Source organism: Oreochromis niloticus, unplaced genomic scaffold (assembly GCF_001858045.2).
Source record: "Oreochromis niloticus isolate F11D_XX unplaced genomic scaffold, O_niloticus_UMD_NMBU tig00000734_pilon, whole genome shotgun sequence".
NCBI classification, from domain to species: Eukaryota; Metazoa; Chordata; class Actinopteri; order Cichliformes; family Cichlidae; genus Oreochromis; species Oreochromis niloticus.
The window spans coordinates 539040-553961 of record NW_020327228.1 but is presented as its reverse complement, the minus strand read 5'-3'; the positions used below and the strand labels follow the sequence as shown (position 1 = coordinate 553961).

Here is a 14922-nt window from a genome sequence, read left to right as displayed (position 1 = left end):
AGACCGCGGCGATGCAGATCTAAAGGCTAGACCATCCCGTTTCACAGCCTCGGTCTTCGAAGGACCCGGCCCACGTAAACCGCGAAGGCCGGGTCCTCCAAAGGATGCAAAGGTTTTGGGACACAGCTTAAGACAAGAGAGCTTCAGCAGAGCAACAGGATGGAGAAGCCAGACGGATGTCAAGGCTCTGGAAGTGGAACTGGTGTCAGATATGAAGAAGCTGTAACCAGTAAGAAGGCCTCTGACAAGTGAAAAGAGGGATTTCTGTGATGGTTGGTGCTACAGCATCTGTTTCAAGACTGTCGTACATGTGTATAATAGATGAGGCTTGATTTTAATTTTTATTATTTTTGTAAATAAATTATTTGCTGCACTTACATTTTGGTCTCCTTGGCAACCACCCCCTTTTATTTTTAGCTGGTCTCCATTGTTGGAAAAGGACCTCCCTCTTCTTCCTCCTTTTCCCCTCATTACAATTACACTGGAGGCGTTTTCACATGGATATTCTTTCTGTCTTTCATAGAGCTGTTCACCTTCTTCTGAAATCCCTGCTTTAAACATCTTACAACAGGAGCAAAGTGGAAATAGAGACTTCCTGTCTGTTCCATGCTGAAACATCTCAGATGTCATATTTGGGGTAAATGTTGCTGGTTTATTGTACTTATAGACAAACAAAATGCTTTTGGCACAAACTACAAGAAATGATTAAACAGAAGTGTGAGATCACAGAAATCCCTCTTTTCACTTGTTAGAGGCCTTCTTACTACATACATCTCCTCCATATCTGACACCAGTTCCATGGACACTTCCAATTATCATTATTTAAACACTGTTACATGAACTGTGTTTATTTTCCAGCTTCTTCGACCCTCGTTTATCCTCCTACACGTGTGTCCGAGCTGTCAGACAGTAAATGAAGCTGGCACACGGAGGAGCAGGAGAAATGAAGCTGCTCCCGCTTCTCCGTTACTCCTCACAGACAGACAGAGGAGTGTCGTTATCTCTTCATCTCACTCTCCTTCCTCGTCTTCTTTAACTCTGCAGTGAAGCTGCTGCAATATCACTTCCTCCTTCCTCTAGGAAAGTAAAACAGGAACTAGCTCGAGCCAGCAAACTATGAGCAGCTTGCTGAGTGAGAATAATCACATTCAGTGCTTCAGTTTGACCTCATGGTGGCAGTGCTGTCTCAAACTCCCCCAAACTCAAACCAGGATACTTCACAACAGTCTAAAAGTCAGAGCTGTAGATGCAGATGTGGAAACATGTGGATCACTCTGCTGGAATTTCCTCTGTGTGTGCTGTTTGTCTCTGTGGGTGGATGGAAGCTCAGTGTTGACTAAGATCATCCTGACACAGTTTAGGTCTGAACATCTTCTTAGAGTTAGTTTCACCAGGAAACCTTCATGTAGGATTTTCACCTGTTTGACAAACACAAATGTAAGAGATTTAATCACAAAGGAAAATCTGCTGCTTGAAGGAAAAATGTTGTGAATGAAATTCTGTTTGTTCACTGGTGACCAAAGTTAACAGCTCAATATCTCAGACGTCAAAGGAAATAATCAACATGTTAAAACTTAGATGAAAATCCTGTTTTACCTTAAAGGCTGTCGTCATTATTTCTACAGTGTCAGATTTGTTACAAAAACTCATACTAACAAAAAAATGCCACCTCCCCACAGATAGCTGTAAAAATACTTAAATTATTCACTAATATTCTTTTTCCATTTAAATGACTCAGTCTTTTAAAACCACTTCAGCCTGAATAGAATAGAATAGAATAGAATAGAATAGAATAGAATTCAACTTTATTGTCATTGCACATGTCACAGGTACAGGGCAACGAAATGCAGTTTGCATCCATCCAGAAGTGCTTTAGCCGTGATATAGGTATATTACAATATATATTAGCAATAATATAGATGTGTAAGTATATTACAGAAATGGGTCTATTATGGTATGTTATAATGTACACGGTGTGAAGTATGTTATGAATATTCTATAACTATAAGTAAGTATGTACAGGCTGTAGTGAGTACAAGCTATGTACAGGCTATGAACAGGATATAAATATGAAATAAAAACTATACAGAAATCTGAGATATACAGTTATACAGAAATGTGAACTATGCAAGTTATAAACAGTTGTAGGATTGAAAAATTATCATATGTACAGAATGATATTCACACAGAACTATACAGTAGTGCAGTTAGGATAATTGTGATAGTGGTAAAGTGCTAGTGGTTGTGGGTGTGTGTATGTTCAGTCCATGAGTTTAACGTGGGTCAGATGTCAGGAGGCAGAGTTCAGGAGTCTGACAGCTGTGGGGAAGAAGCTGTTCCGGTACCTGGTGGTCTTAGTCCGGAGGCTCCTGTAGCGCCTCCCAGAGGGCAGGAGGGTGAAGAGTCCATGTGATGGGTGACTGGGGTCTCTGATGATTTTCCCAGCCCTTTTCAGACACCGCTTCCTGTAGATGTCCTTTATGGCAGGAAGTGGTGCTCCGGCGATGCGCTGGGCAGTTTTCACGACCCTCTGCAACGCCTTCCGGTCCGAGGCGGAGCAGTTCCCGTACCAGACTGTTATACAGTTGGTCAGGATGCTTTCTATGGTGCAGCGGTAGAAGTTCACCAGGATGTCTGAGGACAGGTGGTTCTTCCTCAGAGTCCTCAAGAAGAAGAGGCGCTGGTGAGCCTTCTTGACCAGCTTGGAGCAGTTGGTTGTCCAGATGAGATCCTCGGAGATGTGGACTCCCAGGAACTTGAAGCTGCTCACACTCTCCACAGCCGTCCCCTTAATGTGGATGGGTGGATGTGGGTCAGCATTCCTCCTGTAGTCCACGATGAGCTCCTTGGTCTTCTCGGTGTTAAGCAGCAGGTTGTTTGTGTCGCACCACTCAGCCAGATGATCCACCTCCTCCCTGTAGGCGGCCTCATCGTTGTCGCTGATGAGGCCAATCACCGTGGTGTCATCTGCAAACTTAATGATGGTGTTGGAACCATCAGCAGGTCTGCAGTCGTGGGTGAAGAGGGAGTAGAGGAAAGGGCTCATCACACAGCCTTGTGGTACACCGGTGTTCATTGTGATTGTTGATGAGCAGCGGTTACCCAGATAGCAAGGAGACATTGAACAGATGTTGATTTTCCATCTGAACCATCAGAATCATCAGGATTGAAATGTCAACACAAAACCAATGTTGAAACAACATTGAAATACTGATGAAACCTGACACTGACATTGAAATAACATTGATTCACTGTTGTTCTGTCATCGTTGATTGTTGATCTAGTTATAGTTGAAAAGGTGACAACAATCACGTTGAAAAACCATCGATTTATGGTTGAGCGGGAAATTAAAGCTGCTACCACTTGGACTATTCCATAGCACCCCCCCTCACAGTGGTACATCCCTCCAGGTAACCATTGTCTTGTACAGTAGAGCGGGACATTAGATTTACTCTCAGCGGAACTGACCGGAGAAGGCATCAGTTCATGCACTGCACTGGTCTGCACCACGATTAGTATAAGGTAAGAATGAATGACTTTTGTTCTATTCGTTATTTCCACGGTTGCATTTGAATAACAGTAAAAAAAAACAAAAAAAACTTGTTAATGTACAGTTTCGGACAAAATGTGGGAGCCCGAAATTGTGTCTACTTTCATCTTACAATCCGGCAACAAATAAATTGCACTGCGAACAAAGTCTATCAACAAAGCAAACATTTTCGTTTCATACTTTTCCGTTATATTCCCTTACAAAGCTAGCTTTAACGCTTCGAGGGTTCCTTGTTCTTGCCGTTGCCTCGGCGCTTGACCCAGACTTTCGCTCTGTAGTTGCTTTTTAGCATAGTACTACAAAAAATAGTAAATCTGTGATATATGATTGATAAACGTAAAGGTAGCTGTACAAATGTGTTCAATGACTTTGTTACTTTTAATGATTGGAGAGCACCCGCTTCAATTCGCACTCAATTCAAACTTTACGTTAGGGTTAGGGCTTTTAGCGTTTTAGCATTTACGTGTGGACGAGGAAAACTGAGAAAACGCAGCATCAAAGGTGTACGCCTATTTTGACGTCACACTGTGGCCAAGTTTTTGTCTCGGTGCCATGAATTCCTACAATGGCAGACTTAGACAAAATACTGTTAATTTTATTATCTTCAGTGTTTAAATGCTTACATATACACACGCAGTTGTATGTAAAAAAAAAAAAAAAAAAAAGTGTTTGTTTTATCGGGTTTGCTTGTGATTGTTGCCTATATACTTTTTAAGCTATTATTTATTATTTATTTCAATCAATAGATCAAGTTTTGTAGTGACTATGAAATATATTGTAATTATCTGTTTCCTGTTTATCCTAGACAGGGCAAAAAAGGACTCCAAATAAAAAAAAAGATAAAAATGAAAGACTGGTGCATTGTGCAGTTCAGCACTGGTGGTACAGAAATAGTCCCTAGTTCGTGGATAAATGGGGAGAAATTGTCATGGCCTCCATATCCTCCGCGAGACACATTCAGGATCCACGCCGCAGTAAAGAGGAGAGTTCATCCTGGTGCAACATGGCTCACCTATGCACCAGTCCGACTCCTAATAAGCCATGGTGGGTATCATCTGGATTGGTGTTGTATAAATGTAACAATAACAAGTTTTTCGTGTCCTAATTTTTGTCTGGCCATACATTGTGTTTGTACTTCCAGACACATTTCACGAAGCAGAACGCAGTCTTCAGAAATATCTAAGTGAACACTGTGATACGTCAGACCTTCAGTCCGAAGCAGAAACTCAGAGCAATCATAAAGGAAAGCACAAGTAAAACTTTTTTTATTTCACAAACATATCTTTGATTGCTAAGAATTTATGATCTTGTCTTTTATACATATCTGTGGTGCTTGCATACTGCAATATCACCACATAATATAGTCCAAAAAGTGGAAGCTTGTAAACTTTTTAAAAATGCAAAGCAGTGTACACTTGTGCACTTCAAAAATTCCTTGTATACTGTACCTTCTTGCACATCTCCGTTTCGTGTGTGTGTTGTTATAAATCAAACTGTAACTTTAGGAAAAAATATTCCAAAAGCACATTTGTATTTACTTATGACCGTTTTCAACTTGTTTTTTCTTTAGACCAAATGCCCTGTACACATATAGTGACTCAGAGGATGAGCAGCCCACAAAAAAACGGTTTCCCCGGGCCCCTTGAGTGAAAATACCAGGTAATAAAATACTGTCTTTGTACATATCTGTGTGTGATACAAGGAAACTTTTTTGACAAGTTGTCTGTATTCTTAAATACTTTAAAAAAAAATGTATCTTTTTCTAAACAGCCCTCACTACTCCGCAGTCTTCCCCCCAGCCCACTGACAGCAGGCATCATAATGCCCCGCCCAGCTTCCGGCACCTTTCGCCACTCCGGCACAACACGCAAACCAACACAGCTTTGCGATCTCCCCAGCATGAAGAGTCTGATGTCGATGTCTTCCCTATAGATGGTATGCTTTTAAAATTGTTTTAAAGCTGAATCACAATGTCATTGTACTCTTATTTTCAAAACACCAATTTATACTCCTGAATGTCATCTTGTTGTGATTTTTTTTTTCCCTCCCTCCATCCCTGCTGCAATGAATCTGTAGACGCTGGGGTACTGCCTCTGGATTTGCCCGTGCACAACATTAAGGAGCGCTAAACAATGCCGAGGCAGCTCTTCAATCACAAGAGGCAAATAAGGCAATGGTAAGTATATAAAGGTTATGTACACTTTGTAACTATAAAGTGTAATAGCTGTCAGATGTGATTTAAATACATAACGACGGCATGTTGATTAAACACACAAGCACTTGCATACACATTTAAGACATGAGACACGCTAATTCCATCTCTTAAAATTTGTCTATAGGTGAGACGCTTTGCCTTGATTGGAGGGACCACACTGGAGGTGCGAGTCCGCCGTGTAATGGCTTATGCCATTACAAACGAGCTGGCCTCAGTACTCAACTGGGCAGGGAAAAAAACCAAGGACCAGACAGAGCAAAAAAGAGCATTTAAAGATACAGCGCTGTGCAGATGCATATTTGGTAAGTTTTACCGTTTATTGTAGTTTTATGAGCATAAAGTGAACAATAAAGGGATCGATTGATCTGCTGGGTGTATTTCACATGTCCTATGTCCGGTTTTGGCTATATTACTTTGTCTTTCTTAATAACAAGACTTTCATGTCTGGTTAATCTGGAGATGGAGTCTTTGGTCTTCAGCTTGTTTAGTCCTCGGGTTGTAGTTTGTACAGCCCGAGGACGCCATGTTTATTTTGTTTTAAAGGATACACGGCACACCATGCTAAGACTTATCACTTTTTCCGCTCATAGCTCTTTGGGAATCAAATGCGGCAGTTTACAGATTTACGCCTTGTGACTTTCATGTTTATCAGCCTAGGAGTTTACATACTTTCTCCCCGCTGAAGACAGTTAACAAGAGCTTATTCATGTGCTCTAATTCACTTTTTTTGTTTCTGTGTGTGTGTGTATTTTTGTCCTAGATGGCCTGACGCAGCAGTTAGGTGCAAACTCTATGTCCGAGTTTGTCTTTGAACAAGCAGTCCAGTCCATGGCTCCGATAAAAATTACAAACTTATGTGAAACATAGAAATGTCAATAGGAAACTGTCTTCTAATAAAGTATTTAGCAAAAGAAAAATGTCTATTGACCTTTTTTTGTTTAGTTTTTTTTCTCTGTTACATCACATGCAACGCTTTCTTATTTTAAGATATTAATATTGACAAGATACATTGTGAGACAGTGGAAAATTAACACCATAGCTCAACATTGTTTCAACATCAGAATCTGACATTGTTTCAATGTCAACAGTATTAGAAAATATAACGTTGAATCAATGTCAGGTTTCAACATTGATTCAACATCAAAACCTGACGTTGTTTCAACGTTAAAAACAGGTGCAAGAGTGACGTTGGGTCAACGTCAGATCTCAACGTTGATTCAATGACATCGCCTGATATTGACTCAACATTGTTTCAATGTTTCCTTGCTATCTGGGTATCCAGTCGGACATGTTGAGGGCGGTTGGTCAGGAAGTCCAGTAACCATTTGCAGATGAGGGAACTGATGCCCAGGTCTGTCAGTTTCCTGATGAGTTGTGAGGGGTGGATTGTATTGAACGCTGAACTGAAGTCTATAAACAGCATTCTGGCGTAGGTGTTGTTGTTGTCCAGGTGTGAGAGGACAGAGTGCAGTGCGATGGAGACTGCATCCTCTGTGCTCTTGTTCTGGCGGTATGCAAATTGGTGGGGGTCCAGGGTGGGGGGGAGACAGGATTTGAAGTGTGCTAAGACCAGCTGCTCTAAGCACTTAGTGATGATGGGGGTGAGGGCTACTGGGCGGTAGTCATTGAGGCTAGATGGGTTGGAGTTTTTGGGTATCGGGACGATGGAGGTGGTTTTGAAGCAGGCCGGTACCACAGCGTGGGCCAAGGACAGGTTGAATATGTCTGTGAGCACTCCTGCAAGCTCCCCAGAACACGCTCTGAGAACACGCCCGGGGATGCCATCAGGACCTGCAGCCTTGTGGACATTGATCCTGCTCAGCACCGCTCCTACATCGGTGGGGGAGAGAGTCAGAGGTTGGTGGTCTGGCGTCGTGTCTGTTTTGGTTGTGGTTGTGGGGTTCCCTCGCTCAAAACGAGCATAAAAGTTGTTGAGCTCGTTGAGGAAGGAGGTATCAGAGGATGTGGGGGAGGGTTTGATGGTCCTGTAGTCTGTAATGGTCTGGATCCTTGCCACATGCGTCGGGGGTTGGAGTTGGAGAAGTGTTCTTCTACCTTCTTTTTGTAGTGGTGTTTGGCTTTTTTGATGCCCTTCTTTAGATTAGCCCTGGCTGTACTGTAGGCGTGTGCATCTCCTGACCTAAAGGCGGTGTTGCGGGCCTTCAGGAGGAGACGAACATCCCGGTTCATCCAAGGCTTCTGGTTGGGGTACATGGTGATCCGTTTCTGGGTGGTGACACTGTCTGTGGTTTCGGAGATGTAATCCAGTACAGATGAGGCGTACTGGTCCAGGTCTGTGTTGGTGAACATATTCCAGTCTGTGTTTTTAAATCTGTCCTGGAGCACTGCGTCTGTCCCCTCTGGCCACACTTTAATTGTCCTCACAGTAGGTTTCACACTTTGGATGAGTGGTGAATACCTAGGTGTGAGGAACAGGGAGAGATGGTCCGATTGTCCAATGTGGGGGAGGGGTGTTGCTTTGTAGGCTCCAGCCAAGTTGGAATAAACATGGTCTAAAGTCTTGTCTCCTCTGGTGTGGCAGGAGACATGTTGGTGGAATCTGGGGAGGACTGTCTTTAAGTTGGTGTGGTTGAAGTCGCCAGAAATATAAATATCCAGTATTAATTATAGATTCTGGATTTTAACCCTTTAAAGAAGAGAGACTCCAGCTGAGGTGGAGCAGAGGCTGCAAATGGACACACTGTGGTCTTTACATGTCAGCTTCACACATGGTGCTGCAGCTCTTCTTGTTCTGTCCATGCAAACGTCACACTGCCCTTACAGTTGATGATGGGAGGGGTTTGCAGCGTCACCCTGCAGGTTTTAACTGATTCATTCTTTGACCTGTAAACACCGCACAGCATGAGCATCCCTACATAAGCCTGCAGTTCCTCTGTTCCTCTCAACGTTCCCAGTGCAGGTTTGTCACACAGGAACCTGAGACTGCTGGGACGTAGCAGAGCGTTGCAGTCTGTGTGAGAGACCTAAATACGGAGCTGGAGAAGTCCATCCTGTCACTGCTTCAACCATCTCCTCTCTCACCATCAGATAAGTCAGAGTTGGACTCCAGCTGGTCTGTTTCCACCTCTGATCCTTCCTCAGAGGAGGACAAGGAACCATCTTTACAGTCAGAGTGAACTCGGTCATTTCCACAGCCTCCTGTGTGCTGTAAGGCTTTCCATCTCCAAAATGACTGCTCATGCTTCTAACTATGCACACACACACACACACACACACACACACACACACACACCATTATTCAACATCAGTAGTGGGTTAGACTTGATCTTCAGCTTTGGGCCTTAAGATAAAATGTGGTGGTTTTTGTGTAGCTTATCCATTTTAAGCCATTTTAATAATTATGGTCATAACCCTATTCCTCATGGTGCAAACACTCCCTGTGTTCAGGTGCTGCTTTCTGAGTCCCCTTTGTAGAAAATGTCTTGAAACTTCTCTGATCACCATCTGGAGGCTGGGAGGAAGAGCTGGTTGACAGTCGGGGTCTGGGATTCTCTTCTGCTGCGGGTCTGGAGCGGACTTCTTGTCTCCAGCCCAGAGTAAAGGGGACCATCTCCTGGGTCTGGGGACACTTTACCCCTCTGGGGGTGCTGGTGCCTGGTAGATTATATTTGGGGAGTGTGAGTGTGTTTACAGTATTCAGTTCTGTTTGTCTCCATGTTGGGCGTGCTGAGTATTTGTATATGTGTGCATGAGGGAGGGAATGTGTGTTTGTGTCTGTGTGTCTGTGTTTATGTGTCAGGTGGGGTCTTAGACTCCATCTCTCTTAGAACATTTCAGGCAGCCCCCGAGGTGTGTGGGCCCATCACACTCTGTGCCAGTGGCTCCTGCCGGTGCGTTGATGGTTATTATTCTTATTCTTATGTATTATTATTACAGTCATCATTTCTTCTTTACTCTTAGTTATGCACATGTTGGTTGTTGCTGTTGTTTCTCTGCTGTGTTGAAGTTGATTGTCTGCATTTTCTCTCCATCCTGCTTCTTCTGTAATAAAATAAAAAAAATCCTGATAAAGTTCTAATAAAATGACCATCACGTGGAGCGTTACAGTGAATGCTGTAATGCTCCACGTGTGAAGGTAAATCTGTTCAGACAATCCTGATTGCTACACTGTTGGACAGGACAGGGGGAAAAGTCTCATAATGTGTCCCAGAGAGAGCTCATGTTTCTAAAGTAGGAAAGTAGGAATCAAAGAGCAGCTGAGCGATGTCCTGTAAAAGGTTTTAGTTAAAGAGAAAAAACCCTGATCTGTTCTCTGGTAAAAACAGGAGAGGAATGTGGAGATCCTTTTTAGATCCAATTAAAATCAAGACACTCAAAAAGATGCTCTGGGAAAGAGTAGAATTCTTGGAACAGAGTTTAATACACTGAATCATATGAACAGCAGGAAAAATACAAACAGACATTTAGCAAGAAAATTACAAAGCAGAAAGCAAGCAAAGCAAAACCCCGGGGTGTACAGCCTTAAGCACAGACAGCAGAGCAACACAGAGATGGACAGAGAGTAACAGCAGAGGGGAAAAAGTGCTGGGGGGGTCCTCTGGTCCCCTAATATACAGGGACCAGTATCCCCGCCCCCTGCTGCTGGGTAACTTTCCCACGCGCCCAAACACAGCTGCAGGGGTCAGGTACAGGCCAGGGTATGGGCAGGGCTCTGGCTGAGGGCCCTGCCAAAGGGACACCCTTAGGTTAACCCTTTGATTTGCCTTCTGACAATAGGTCAAAGGTCACACATTAATCCTAATTATTAAATCTTCACAATATATAATCTTATAACTACATAGGTTCTTAAAACACTTCAGTGTGTGTGTGTGTGTTCTGTTACAATGTTACTGTTTTGGTTGTGCTGCATGAAAGACATTGAGTATTAGGGAAGGTTAGTTAGCTGGAGAGTAAATTATGCAGGAGAACTCTCAGCAGCATTAACTGCCCTGTTACTGTAAAACCTTAATAAACCTCAGTGAAGCAACATGTCTTGTGCTTAAGACTCTACATGAAAGTTAAAATATATATGTTTAGTGCGCATAGATATATAGTGTATATAGTTACATAGTTATACACATCACACAAAAATCCACCACAGTCATCAGCAACCAAAGGCTCCTCCTGTTTAGAAACCTGTGTACAATTACAGAGCTCTTCCCCTCTGACTGCATCAACAGTCTGAAGAAGGTTTGGAAGTTGGATCAGTCGGCTCCTGTTCTGCTACTTTCTGCTTTGGGACTGATTCAAGAGAAAAGAACATTTTTATTTTATTACTCCACCGTGATGAGCAGCAGACACTGAGGATCCTCATGAAGTCTTGATGCAGGTCAGTGATCTGCAGTGTTGGGTAAGTTACTTTAAATTAGTAACTTAGTTACATTACTAGTTACTTCTCTAAAAAAGTAACTCAGTTACTTCAAGTTACTCGTTACTTTCAAAGTAACTAGTTACTAGGGAAAGTAACTTTGGTTTTACTCAGAATTCTCTTGTTAATGTGTTGCTTCCGTAACTGGATACCCAGCAAGTTTGCCAGTCTTCTAGCTTGCTTACTTGCCACAAGTGCACTGTGCCACCTACCAATAGAAAGGAAAAAATAATGTGCACATTTCCACGAGAGAAATCCCACGCCTGGACCGTCGTTGACCGCCGCCATGATTCTAGCCTACTTTTTACATCCAACACAAAAACTGCAGTCGTGGTGCTTTTGATTGTACTCAGAACTTGGAAATTCTGCCTTCTGAATAGGAAGATGTAACACCAGACTACAGATGAGCTGCATACAGGGCTGGACTGGGACAAAAAAAATCGTCCCGGGCATTTTGACTAGAGACCGGCCCACCATTATAGGAAAAATCATAAAGCCTTTGAATGAAAATAAATGCTGTTGTGACAGTGATGTACACTGTTCTGATGGTATATATGTATCAATCTATCAATTGTTTGTTGTAAGACTCAGATAATTATTTTTTTAAAAGCGAGACATTTTAAATGAGAATAATAAAGAAAACTATTTCCTTGTGTCCCCCTTTCCCTGTTAATGCCCTACCTGCCCCCCTGGCAACACTTTGCTAGACCCGCCCCTGCACAGTTACCAGCTGTCAGCTACGTAGAAAAGGATCCTGGTGTTATTTGTCTCTCAGAAACAGTTCATAACTTCCCTTCAACTCATTCATGTCACCTAAAAGGTAAACCTGTTTCTCCATCACCTGTTCAGCTCTGATGATTCAGTAAGGACATCTCCTGGTTTCATCTTCATGTTTCCCTCTCACCAGATAACCAAACCGATATCATGACCAGCAGCTTTACAGCTGTGGCTCCAGCAAACATCAGCTGATACTAGAAATTAATATTAAATAAATTCTAACAACAGCTGATCAAGCTTAAACGTGCTGCTGTTGTTTAACGCGACATCCGCTGGTTTCATCTTTCTGGCGCAAAGTGGGCGATAAATAAACAAGAGAGAAAAGCCGATCAGCTGATCATTGATCAGTTTCGTGATCGAAGTAGAAACAGGAGAGGAGAGAATGAGAGAGGAAGAGGCAGCTGTGCAGCTTCAGCTTTGTGTCTTTTTCATTGTAGCTGAAGTCCGGGACAAACTGTGTTCCTTTTCACCTCAGTACAAAACGCGTAATATTTTCTCTGAATACCAGACGATTCTGTTTTTTACGGGACGGTTGGCAACTCTAATAATTAACCTATGAACAAAATAAAGTTCAACATCAGTAACATAGCACCCACACAGCTGTATAGAAACTCCGTCATGCTAGCTAGCACGCAGTACGAAAATGTCAGCATACCGAAAATAAACTCCACCTAAACTCGGTTTATATCTGACCCAGATAGACTGCAGGTCATAACTTCTTACCTGAAGTTCAGTTCACCTGACACTCGGACCGGCGGCCGCTTCGGGTCTCTCCTCTTGCCTCCCTTTTCCTTCATCCACCTGCTGGCCTCCACCACTTGCTAATGTTATTGAATCTGTGGAAGCGCCGCGATATCCACCACACGAAGTAACGAGTAACGAGCCTATCTAAATCCCAGTAACGAGTAACGCGTTCCTGATTTTGGCATAATAACTAGTTACCGTGCTCGTTACCACAATAATAACGTAGTTACTGTAACGCGTTACTTAATAACGCGTTAGTCCCAACACTGGTGATCTGAAACCTTCTGCTTTACATGGTTCAAGTTATTCACTGAGTGATAGATTATTAATGTTAGTCAGAGAGTACCTGATAAATGTCTTAACATTAGCTATTAGACCTGTGTGTGTGGCAAACACACAACACACAGAGAGACTCACTGCAGTCTGAACTGGATCAGGTTTGATGATAAAAATTCCAGATGTCTCAGCACATCTGTTTACAGTTAGTGATGATAAAACAGTGCAGAAAACGACTGAAACTGTTCCTACATGACGACACATGAGAGCTTCTGATTTTGTTCTGTGGAGATCGTTCAACAACTGAACACCAAAACTGTTTTCAATTTGCTGCGTTTGTTATGACGCACTTATTTCTGCGCATCCTCAGTCCAACCTACCAAACGTCACTCTAACGCCACGTCCTCAAAGACACGGAAGAGTTTGAACCAGCAGCTTTAACTTTATTTAAACCTTAAATGTAATCTGATGTGTTCAGGTTTAAACTCAGGTTCAGTTATTGAGTGAAAACACCAACAGACTCAGACATTTAGAACAAACTAAGAGTCAGATCAGCAGAAACAGAGAACACGGACATGTCTGCTGTAACTGCGTCACTCTGCTCCACGCTGATGTTTGTCCTGTTCGTCTCTGCAGGTCAGATTTAACTGTTAGAAACTAAACTGAGTTTATTTCTGAGATAAAGAGTCTCAGTCTGGTTTACATGCTGATAATATTTCTCTAAGAATTAGTTTCTGATTCATTCAGTGTTGCGATCGACACAAAGCTGGGTGGAGTCTGTGTGTGTTGGTGCAGTTTGCAGCACAGAGACAAAGAAGTGTAATGTGTGTGTCAGTGTGATGTGTTGTAGTGTCAGGAGTCAGTATACAGCTACAAAGCTTTTTGTTCAGTGTATACAAACAGCTGTAGCTCCATAAAGGCAGCATGCAGAGACTCACAGTGTCTTATAATGAGAGGCTGCTTTCTCTCACACATTATGTTCACTTATTATCAGCACATGTTGTTGTTTGTGCAACAGAGTTATTGTAGTTTTGGATTTTCTCATTAGTTTTTATTCCATTTGGACTTTTTGTGTTTAGTTCAGTTTAGTTTCCAGATGATTTTCTTCTTTTTCAGGTTTGATTATTTATTGCTTGAAGAGTTTTTAATGGTTTTATTCTTTTTTCATTCTTACTGTTTGGAGGTTTGTGTCAGAGGCCAGATTTAGGAGCATCAGTACAGCTGTTCCAATAAAAGCAGAGACTCAGTCTGACAGACGTCCAGAGTCTCAATGAACTCGTCCATCAACAACATTTGATCAAACTAACAGATTCTAAAACTAAAGATTTGTTTTTATTTGTTCACAAAATGGTTTCAGATGATGTTTTTCATCCATCTCAGTCTTTCTCATGAACTTTGTCTCCAAACCTCTCAGCCTGAGCTTCCCTCTGATCAACTCGTTCATAATCTCGTCCTTTCTGCTCTCAATGAAAATCTGAACATGTTCAGCTCGGCCTCCTGTCTTTGTGTCAGAGTCTCCAAAGCAAACATCACAGCAGCTCACTGCCATCTTTAAACCTTCCCTTTCACTCTTGCTGCTGTCCTTCTGTCACAAATCAGCCCTGATGAAGATGCTCGGGATCAGGTGAGGATGAGGAGAAGACTCGCTGTGGTGACGCCTGAAGGGAGCAGCTGACACAAGAAGAGACACAATCAAAGATCATCATCTAATAACAGAAGACAATCTTTTATTGTGTGTTTCTGATTGGCTGCTGTAGAAGTGAACAGATGTACTTTGACCTTTAACCTCTCTGCTCTGTGTTGTTTCCTCTTTCAGACCAGAAAATCATCACATGTGAGTCTGGACAGGACGTCACTCTGACATGTCGAGCTCCAAACAACAACATCTTAGTTGTAGAGTGGAGCAGAGCTGACCTGGGAGATAAATATGTGCTTTTGTACCGGAATGAGTTTTTTGTTCCAGAGCACCAGCATCCATCTTTTAAGAACCGG

The 14922-nt window shown here is 42.5% G+C and overlaps 1 long non-coding RNA gene across 1 annotated transcript; it reads left to right on the top strand.

Annotated features, from left to right (window-relative positions):
* Nucleotides 1-5688: 5688 nt before the first annotated feature.
* Nucleotides 5689-5997, top strand: LOC112844670 (uncharacterized). The gene is made up of 2 exons (XR_003217405.1): nt 5689-5726; nt 5890-5997. It is a non-coding gene; the product is annotated as an uncharacterized LOC112844670 (long non-coding RNA).
* The last annotated feature ends 8925 nt before the right edge of the window (nt 5998-14922 follow it).